Source organism: Salmo trutta, chromosome 14, assembly GCF_901001165.1.
Source record: "Salmo trutta chromosome 14, fSalTru1.1, whole genome shotgun sequence".
NCBI lineage: Eukaryota > Metazoa > Chordata > Actinopteri > Salmoniformes > Salmonidae > Salmo > Salmo trutta.
This window is the reverse complement of record NC_042970.1, coordinates 22,857,229-22,866,638: the sequence shown is the minus strand read 5'-3', so window position 1 is coordinate 22,866,638 and position 9,410 is coordinate 22,857,229. Positions and strand designations below refer to the sequence as shown.

The 9,410-nt window shown below is 46.8% G+C and overlaps 1 protein-coding gene across 1 annotated transcript in view; it reads right to left on the bottom strand.

The window, feature by feature from the left end:
- The window catches only part of LOC115207648 (chemokine-like protein TAFA-4), a 58,372-nt gene extending 51,367 nt beyond the window's left edge, over positions 1–7,005 (bottom strand). The window contains exon 1 of the mRNA XM_029774951.1: positions 6,416–7,005. The gene's annotated coding sequence lies outside the window, so the exon portion shown is untranslated. The remainder of the gene's footprint in view (positions 1–6,415) is intronic.
- Between the last annotated feature and the right edge of the window lie 2,405 nt (positions 7,006–9,410).

Here is a 9,410-nt window from a genome sequence, read left to right as displayed (position 1 = left end):
AGAGAAAGAGGCACAGGTACACACAAAAAACAACACCCATCTTCTCTCACACGGGCACAAATACTCACCTGCAGAGAAAGAACAAACCACCCTCCATCTTTCCCTTTCAGTCTTTAGTCCCACAGGTCTAACTCCCCATACATCCTGTAGTATTTCTCTGGGTGCTGCTGTGACTGTGACTGTGACTGGTGTAGGCTCTATCAGTGGCGTTAGTTTGCAGCCCTTCACAGTGGCCCCATGCTAGGCCTACACTGGGAGCCTTTAATAATCACACACACACACAATGTCGCTCACGCTTACCTGCACATCTGCCAGCTGCCACAGCAGCATGCTGCGAGCAGGGACAGGAGCAGATTGCATCCTGGGTGATATATACTGCACCATGGGTAGGAGCTGTGTCTGTTCAATTACAATCATTACCGTCGCTTACAGGGGATCTGTCATCATCACAATGAATCTTATCAATGCACAAAATCCCATTCTGATCAATCAACCAACCCAACTGTGAGGAAAAATGTATTATTTACTTTATCCATAAAAGTGCTTGCATCATAAAATGAAGGTGGTGCCCTTTTTACGGGATATGTGAAATGAGAAAGACAACTTCCTTATACTTTTTCCATAAGAAATGAAAGTCTGTACAAATGTGAGATTCAGGGAGAAAGTTCAGACGGAAGTGGGTTTGTTCTGTGATCAGCCAACATTTGGACTGAATACATTTAAGAACTCTTTTCTTTCAACCTCAAAACTCCCACTTTACAAAATACATTACTTGCGCGAACAAATGCCTACCTTCGTACTTCCTCTTTCTAAATGGCTGCTGTTCCTTAATCCCAGGGCTTTCAGGTTGAGCTGTCCATCAAAGCCAGCCCTGCTAAATGGAATCAAACTCCTGCTAGATTGGCCTGAGCCAAACAGCCAAACAGCTCTGCCGGAGACAATAGCTCCTCAGATTCCATTACGTAGAGTGAGGCCAGACATCCCAGAACCCTGGGAGGCAATGGAACACATGCAGGACGAACGAAGGAGAACAGCTCGATGGACCACGGTGCAATATGTCTCTCCTCCCTCTGTTCTGCCTCTGTCTTCCTGGGCTCGCATTCCTCATTCACACACTACTTTTCCAGGCTGTTACACACCACACATTTTCATCTCCCTCACTGTATTACTGCAGCCTCATGGGGCACAGAGAATACATACACTCAGAGAGAGAAAAGGGGAGAGCGAGAAAAAAGAAGATAGAGGGTGAGGGAAAGTAAGAGAAAGAGAGACAGAAAGAGAGAGGGGGGAAATAAGTGGAGAGAGAGTAGCAGAGAGAGATAGGGGAGAGAGAACACAGGGGATTCCATCTTTCTTTAATGGGATCCCTTAAAGGCTCAAAGCAACCATTTTCATCTCAAAATCAAATCATTTCTGGGTAACAATTAAGTACCTTACTGTGATTTTTTTTTCTCAATTAAATTGATCAAAAATATACAAAAATATTGTTGCAAAGAGCAAATTCGCAAGAAAGAATTTTGCTAGGACTGTCTGGGAATGGTCTGAGTGGGGAGGGGAAAACTGAAAACTAACTGTTATTGGCAGAAAGGTTTGGAACTGTCTTTCATAATGGGTCTATTAATTAATAATTAATTGATGTCACCAGGCAGGCTCCATCCCACAAAAACAGGCTGAAATTTCAGGGGGTCTTTTCAAACAGTTCTTAACCTAAAAGTGTATTGTTATAGTTTTCACAATTTCACACTACTATTCCAATCTAATAGTTTGAAATTCTCATCGACGGGGCTGTAGTGGAGCAGGTTGAGAGCTTCAAGGTCCTTGGCGTCCACATCACATCACAGTTGTAAAGAGGGCACGGCAAAGCCTATTCCCCCTCAGGAAACTAAAATGATTTGGCATGGGTCCTGAGATCCTCAAAAGCTTCTACAGCTGGAACATCGAGAGCATCCTGACTGGTTGCATCACTGCCTGGTATGGCAATTGCTCAGCCTCTGATCACAAGGCACTACAGAGGGTAGTGCGTACGGCTCAGTACATCACTGGGGCTAAGCTGCCTGCCATCCAGGACCTCTACACCAGGCGGTGTCAGAGGAAGGCCCTAAAAATTGTCAAAGACCCCAGCCACCCCAGTCATAGACTGTTCTCTCTACTACCGCATGGCAAGCAGTACCGGAGTGCCAAGTCTAGGACAAAAAGGCTTCTCAACAGTTTTTACCCCCAAGCCATAAGACTCCTGAACAGGTAATCAAATGGCTACCTGGACTATTTGCATTGTGTGCCCCCCCCCCCAACCCCTCTTTTATGCTGCTGCTACTCTCTGTTTATCATATATGCATAGTCACTTTAACTATACATTCATGTACATACTACCTCAATTGGGCCGACCAACCAGTGCTCCTGCACATTGGCTAACCGGGCTATCTGCACTGTGTCCCGCCACCCGCCACCCACCACCTGCCAACCCCTCTTTTACGCTACTGCTACTCTCTGTTCATCATATATGCATAGTCACTTTAACCATATCTACATGTACATTCTACCTCAATCAGCCTGACTAACCGGTGTCTGTATGTAGCCTCGCTACTTTTATAGCCTCGCTACTGTTATTTTTCACTGTCTTTTTACTGTTGTTTTATTTCTTTACCAACCTATTGTTCACCTAATATATTTTTTCCACTGTTGGTTAGAGCCTGTAAGTAAGCATTTCACTGTAAGGTCTACACCTGTTGTATTCGGCGCACGTGACAAATAAACTTTGATTTGATTTGATATATATATAATGGCAGAAAAATCCTGTTTTTGACTGCACTCGGCCTTTAACCATTCACTCTCTTTAGAGAGGCTCCCTTTGATTTAAAAAGCAAGGGCTCAATGGATTTCTAACTCTTCATCATACTCTTCATGACAGGGGGTTGTGTCCTCTGCCTTCTGCTGCTCATGGCACAGGCACACATACTCCCTCTAATGTTAAACTGCCCTGCCCTACCTTCCTCCAGGCTACCCCAGAGGTGACACTGATCTCTGGCTGCACCCTCCATCTCAGCCTGGCCTCAATGGAAGCTCTGATGGAGTGTTTTTTCTCCAGCTCCTGTGCTGCATTAGGATGTGATTGACTCTAATATCTCTCTGGAGACTACCCAGTACAGTACAGTATGGTTCGGGCAGAAGAGGAGAGGATGAATGGCCATCAGGACCAATCTCACTTACAGATGAGAAGCCTCCCACTCTCCTCTCTCTCTCCTTCTCTCTACCTCCCTGCTGGGAGGATCTCTCCTCTCCTCCTCTCTGGATTGCACAGCATCAATCACAGTGGCACATAGTGAATCTGCTAATGCCAGCGTGCAGCTGATCTCAGATCAGTCTGTCGCACTGCTATCCGTGATCCCTCTGTTATTCATCTAGCTTATCGCCCAGGAGTATCTGGCCTGTCCCTTCCCTGATCTCAGATCAGTCTGTCGCACTGCTATCCGTGATCCCTCTTTTATTCATCTAGCTTATCGCCCAGGAGTATCTGGCCTGTCCCCTCCCTGCCTGCTTAGCCTCGTACCCAGGAGTATCTGGCCTGTCCCCTCCCTGCCTGCTTAGCCTCGAACCCAGGAGTATCTGGCCTGTCCCCTCCCTGCCTGCTTAGCCTCGTACCCAGGAGTATCTGGCCTGTCCCCTCCCTGCCTGCTTAGCCTCGTACCCAGGAGTATCTGGCCTGTCCCCTCCCTGCCTGCTTAGCCTCGTACCCAGGAGTATCTGGCCTGTCCCCTCCCTGCCTGCTTAGCCTCGTACCCAGGAGTATCTGGCCTGTCCCCTCCCTGCCTGCTTAGCCTCGTACCCAGGAGTATCTGGCCTGTCCCCTCCCTGCCTGCTTAACCTCGTACCCAGGAGTATCTGGCCTGTCCCCTCCCTGCCTGCTTAGCCTCGTACCCAGGAGTATCTGGCCTGTCCTCTCCCTGCCTGCTTAGCCTCTTACTCATGCACAATCACAAATGCACACAATACACTCCTCCGCATTCACAATCACTCAGCCAGATAAATCCCTGCATGTCGGGAGGAAAAGGATGGCCATGCCGTGTAGGAGCCTTACAGGATAGGCCTTATTGCTGTCTGGTGGCGGTTCTGAGAGGTGGGAGATGAGTCTGGGTGTGGGAAGGTATAGAGGAGGGGGTATGTGGAGATAAAATGGGACCACAGAGGCTGACAGAGACAAAGGGGAAGCAACACAGCTTGGAGATATGCTGGTGAGAATCCTCAATTCTATCGCTTTCCCTCAAAAAAATATGCCAGGCCCATGTACAAAGAGGTGTGTGTGTGTGTGTGTGTGTGTGTGTGTGTGTGTGTGTGTGTGTGTGTGTGTGTGTGTGTGTGTGTGTGTGTGTGTGTGTGTGTGTGTGTGTGTGTGTGTGTGTGTGTGTGTGGCACACATGTGTATTGATGATGGTTCAGTGAAAGAGGAGGCCAGGTTTGCTAGAGTAATCTCCTTGAAATGTAGAGTACTGCAACTATCTTCATGTTACTGTCATTGAGAATTAAGTCGCCAAACCTTTCCTCTCTCTGGGGACCTCTCCATCTCCCCCTCTGCACTGTACTAATGACACGGTCCCTGCAGACTGCCACTACCGGACAGAGAAACAATGGGAAAATAATTACACTCTTTCTCACTCTGTACAAAATGCAGAGCAGATGATGAGAGAGAAGAGCAGAGAGGAGGTGGTGGGGAGGAGGAGAGTGGGGGTTAGAGACAAGGATGAGAGAGAAGAGCTGAGAGGAGGTGGTGGGGAGGAGGAGAGTGGGGGTTAGAGACAAGGATGAGAGAGAAGAGCGGAGAGGAGGTGGTGGGGAGGAGGAGGGTGGGGGTTAGAGACAAGGATGAGAGAGAAGAGCGGAGAGGAGGTGGTGGGGAGGAGGAGGGTGGGGGTTAGAGACAAGGATGAGAGAGAAGAGCGGAGAGGAGGTGGTGGGGAGGAGGAGGGTGGGGGTTAGAGACAAGGATGAGAGAGAAGAGCGGAGAGGAGGTGGTGGGGAGGAGGAGGGTGGGGGTTAGAGACAAGGATGAGAGAGAAGAGCGGAGAGGAGGTGGTGGGGAGGAGGAGGGTGGGGGTTAGAGACAAGGATGAGAGAGAAGAGCGGAGAGGAGGTGGTGGGGAGGAGGAGGGTGGGGGTTAGAGACAAGGATGAGAGAGAAGAGCAGAGAGGGGGTGGTGGGGAGGAGGAGGGTGGGGGTTAGAGACAAGGATGAGAGAGAAGAGCAGAGAGGAGGTGGTGGGGAGGAGGAGGGTGGGGGTTAGAGACAAGGATGACTAACAATTACAACATAATAGAGGTTGGCTCTCATTTCTGCTCTCATTAACATGCACCAAGTCATTTTCCTCTTAATGTGTGTGTGTGTGTGTGTGTGTGTGTGTGTGTGTGTGTGTGTGTGTGTGTGTGTGTGTGTGTGTGTGTGTGTGTGTGTGTGTGTGTGTGTGTGTGTGTGTGTGTGTGTGTGTGTGTGTGGTGTGTGTGTGTGAGAGAGAGAGAGAGATAGAGAGAGAGAGCGAGAGCGAGAAACGTGATTCCCATGCCAATAAAGCCCCTTTCAATTGAATTGAGAGAGTTTGTGAATAATATTAATATTTATTCTCTATTGCAGGATGTCTGTTTCTGCACATTAAAAACCTTTCACTTCAGTCCAGCCCTGCTGTGAGTAGAGAGCATTCAGCTGCGCATTTTCTCACTGCGCGCCTGCGTCTCCGCTCCCTCTCTATTCTCACCAGATCAGGATCCATACGAAGCGGTTAGAAGCCCGGTGAAAAAGAGCCAGATCAGCTGATCAGCCTTGCGGACCACTCGATAGCCGCTAATAAGCAGCACCGAGCCCGGACGAACGCTTATTTAACCTCGCACTGAACACTGCTTCAATCTCACCGTTTTTCTCTGTTTTACATTCTCTACCCTTACTGCGAGCAGATTCAAATGACAGTGGATTGGATTTTTCTAAAGTTCCCTCGTTTTAATTTAAGACAGTCTATTGCAATTCAGTGCAAGGATTTAGATTAAGCAATGTAAAGAAAACAGGAATCTGTAGTCACTTTAATGGCCAGAGATGAGGATAATTAGTTTCATTCTTGTATTTTTCTCCAAAACGTCCTCCTCTAACAGGGTGGTCATTTCACAAATTGAGCACACTGTAGAGACCCAGAACATCAAAGTTATTTTCCCCTTCAGCAGTAACCAGCCCTCCTCTGTGCGGCATGAAAAAAATGGTAGCCTGCCTAGTGCCTACACCTTCTAAAAGCAAAGTCTTCTCTTGACCCTGGTCCATATTTCATTAGCCTATCACTGAACGTGTGCGCCCGAGCCCATGGAACAGGCACGAAACAAACAGGAAAGCAGGTGATCTATACAAATCAATGCAAGGAATTAAGAATGAAAAATACCCTCTTACCTAAATCTATAAAAACCGATGGCATAATCAAATTGTTTGGGAATCCGGGGGATAGCACTCTTGCTGTGTTACTTTTTCTTCACTTCACTGAATCCGGTTTGGGACAATAAACCAATCCTTACAGCTGCCTGCCAATCTGGCGAAGCCGGCCACAATCAGGCAAGCAGCAGGGTGGGCTACAGCTTATCCGGGTACCACGGCGCTGGAGCTGGGTGAGCTGTCTGAGTTTGGTTACCGACTGGATCCACCCTCTAGTTACAGTATCTTACTGCGTCCCATAACAGCGGAAACCAAAAGAAGACAGTGGCATAGAGATGGAGAGGTAAATCATTCATGACAGAAAAAAGTAACTAAAAGTGTATACATCCAAAAGAGCGAAAAGAGACTAATGTTTTTTAAACGTACAACACTAGTTCATTGTGTTATTGACAATGGTCCCCCGCCAATGCCCGTCAGACGGGTTCTCTAGCCGCTGGAGAGATCGAGTGATGGTGATGGTAGAATGATAGTTGCGCTCCCCCGCGCGCACACCTCTCGAGCTGGGATCGATTTGACATGAGAATTGTGAGCCGTCTTTCCCATTCTGAACACATGCGCTGCGCCCGCCCCATTTGCAATCTTTCAAGTATAGGCTACGTTCAGTGATGTCATAGTTTACAAGTCGCCAAGTGAGGGATGTGCTGAAATGACGGCATGGCAAGTCTGAGGAGAAAACCAAGAGATGATGACGAGCTCAGTGCGATCCAAAAGTTCTTCGTTTTTGTCAGCATTGCGTTTCTGTGGAGTGGGGGGTGGGGGTCCTTTAATCCTTTTTAGACAGATTGGCAGATGCTCAACTATGGACCAATTGAATCGATTACACTTAGCATCACATAATAGGCCGGCTCACTTCCACACTTCAATCACATTACAAACGCTGCATAAATATCAATATACCTACTTGATGCTGTGCCCATCTGTAAGCGCGTCGGTGTAATGTAAACCCCCGAGGTGGTGTTAAACAGAATTTAATCATCTCCGTCTCACAGATATGCTCCAAGAGAAAAGCTATCAATTATTTGATCCCAAGATTATTCTATGAGGGCTTTGCGATTGATTGTTTAGCGCAGTAGCCTATTTAGGCTGGTCATTAGGCTTTGGCCAGGTCGATGTCCGCTAACGCCTGAAGGTGAGGAGGATCCGATATGTTCAGATGTTTTTCACCGCATATCATATGAAGGGGGCTTATCTTTCTGCTCACTAAGCTATATGTTTATAGTCTACACAACTTCCGTTACATTGATCGAATAAGGGAAAATAGGCCTACGGTCGGCTACTGTAGCCTATGCTGCAGTGGTGAATGCTTTGGTGGAGAGAGCATGAATGAAAACGTGTTCTGAGTGTGCTCAGATAAAACACGACTAGACTAGACACGGTGCAAATCAGACAGTATATTCAATCTCTCCTTGCGATTCATTTCCAGCATCGAGTAGTCTACACTTCTACTGCCCAGGCCCCAGACATTTATCTAATAAAATATTTACCACAGACAAACTCGCGAAGCTCCACCCTGGATTTTAACCGACTTGGTTTAGTTGAGCCAGCGGCTAGAATGTGAGCTGTAAACTTTCAGATGAAGGTGTAGACTACCTCTGGCTTTGCATGTCACTTAGTTTCATGGTGACTCATTATTTCGTTCTGATGAGGTTATAGGCTAACCTGGGCTAAAGGTAATCCTACATTTATGAATGTACCGGTCTGCATGAAATATAATTTTAAAAAGGCCTTTGAGAAGATACTGCTGCTTTGAAAATAACCGTGGAAAGCGCATACAAACGAAACACTACAGGCTTCAAATGGCAGATTTATCAGCCAATGTTGCAGTTTTCCCTGACTGACTCTCAGCAGTCTGTCTCTTCTTCCAATAGAGGACAGGTCCGACCAACCAGTGCTCCCGCACATTGGCTAACCGGGCTATCTGCACTGTGTCCCGCCACCCGCCACCCCCTCTTTTACGCTACTGCTACTCTCTGTTCATCATGTATGCATAGTCACTTTAACTATACTACTGTATATAGCCTGTCTTTTTATTGTTGTTTTATTTCTTTACCTACCTATTGTTCACCTAATACCTTTTTTACACTATTGGTTAGAGCCTGTCAGTAAGCATTTCACTGTAAGGTCTACACCTGTTGTATTCAGCGCACGTGACAAATAAACTGATATTTGATTTGAATTAACAGCGTTGAGGACAGTGGCGCTATAGGACTTCAGGACCATGGAGAGCTCCCGCATGAACGCTTTACATCCGCTGTTGTCTGCATTGACTCAGCTGTCAGATCAGCCGCCAAACGTTGTTTGAATCAACTGAAAAGGATGTCAGGATATTTTGACAAATGTGTGAAACCACCAGAGAGCTAATGTGATTAGAAAATCCACCTCGTTTAGCGGTGTGGAGGTTAGGCCTTTTATCTCAAGTGTGTAAACGGCTAATGGGTAGGCCAACATTCCAAACTGCTGGCCATTCCGTTAATACTATTTCATCAAAAGCACTTATCTCATCTATCTTCCGCAAACGGCTGGGTTGTATTGGACCAAACCAAATTAAGAGAAGAAAACACTTTGCTGGGCATTAAGGTATGAGGTTAAATGGTGTGAAATTCAATTCATGCCATCCGTTTCTCGGTGCATGGCGCGGTCGACAAACTTGTATTTTCAGCCAGAGTAGCGATTTTCAAAGAGACCAAGTTCAGGATATCAAAAATGCACATTTGTAATAGCCTATTTATAATATCTTTCAATTTCAGATATCCCATTTGGCATGCCAGAGTTTATAGAGGAAATACTGCTGAATGAGGAAGATTGGAGTAAAGGGCAAGACGACTCGTGTTCCAGGGGCCCAGGTTATAGGATCCCTTCTGGGACTATTTTCACCCATAATCGTTGTCTCATGGAGAAAAACATTATGGAAATATCTCGTCATAACTTGAGGAATATTTCTTCCCCGCTCAATCAA